General features: G+C 68.6%; 1 long non-coding RNA gene across 1 annotated transcript; it reads right to left on the reverse strand.

The window, feature by feature from the left end:
* Window positions 1–350: 350 nt before the first annotated feature.
* On the reverse strand, window positions 351–966 carry LOC112819084 (uncharacterized). The gene is made up of 3 exons (XR_003206763.2): window positions 850–966; window positions 659–744; window positions 351–543 (listed from the first exon to the last, which is right to left on the reverse strand). It is a non-coding gene; the product is annotated as an uncharacterized lncRNA (long non-coding RNA).
* Between the last annotated feature and the right edge of the window lie 6 nt (window positions 967–972).

The raw sequence follows: 972 nt of genomic DNA on the forward strand, positions 1-972 counted from the left end.
GTGGCTGTCCTTGAGCCAGCCCGGCCCAGGGCAGGGACGAGCAGGAAGGGAGGGGGCTCCAGCAGGATGAGCTCCGGGTCCCTCTCCCCACACAAGGCCTCAGGGCACCTCCACAAGCCAGTGGGAGAAGCAGCTGTTGTCCAGCAGCCTCCTCCATGCCGACCGGGGCCCCAGCCCAGCTGCAGGGGACCCCCCCCACCCCCGCCAGCAACCAAGGGTCTCCCTGCTGTGAAGACGGGGCAAAGGAAGCCCCAGCAAGTAGAGTCCAGGGAGTCTGGGGGCCGCCGGGAGCGGGGGTCCACTGTGGAGGCACGGCCCCGTCCCCAGCGCCCAGGACAAGATGCCGTGGCTCACGGACACTGCTGCCCAGCAGTTCTTTATTACACCCTGACCCAGCTCCCACGGCAGAGGGGGAAGGGGAGGCCAGGGTCCTCTGGCCGCGGCAGTCTGGGCGCTAGCTGAGGTGAGCGCAGTCCCCAGCAGGGAGTACGCAGCTGCTGGTCCTGCTCAGGAGCGGCTGGTCCTCTGAGCCTTCTTGATTTCCTGCCGTGGACAGAGGAGGAGGGTCTCACCCAGTGCGGGCTGACGGCCAGGCGGCCTGCCCACCCCCCCTCCCGCGTGCAACACAGGGCTGAGTCCCGCCCCCTGCGAAGCCCACCTCGGCCAGGGCCTCCTCCAGGGCCTGATAGGCCACGTCCAGGTTGTCGTTGACGATGACCAGGTCAAACAAGCCCTGCTCCTTGCCTGGGGTGGGGGGACAGGGTCAGTGCAGGCTCTGGGGCTCCTCCACGGGGACCCGTGCTGGCTGAGGAGACGGGGGGACACCCGGCCGCCAGGGCCCACACTCACTGCTCTCCAGGTCAACCTGAGCGGCCGCCAGCCGCTTGGCCAGGCTCTCCTCTGTCTCCGTGTTCCGCTGCCGCAACCGCTGCTCCTAAAACACGGAGGAGGGTCAGTGTCTCTGGGGTCACC

Source organism: Callorhinus ursinus, unplaced genomic scaffold, assembly GCF_003265705.2.
Source record: "Callorhinus ursinus isolate GAN/ISIS: 27379988/994484 unplaced genomic scaffold, GSC_fseal_2.0 scaffold2379, whole genome shotgun sequence".
NCBI classification, from domain to species: Eukaryota; Metazoa; Chordata; class Mammalia; order Carnivora; family Otariidae; genus Callorhinus; species Callorhinus ursinus.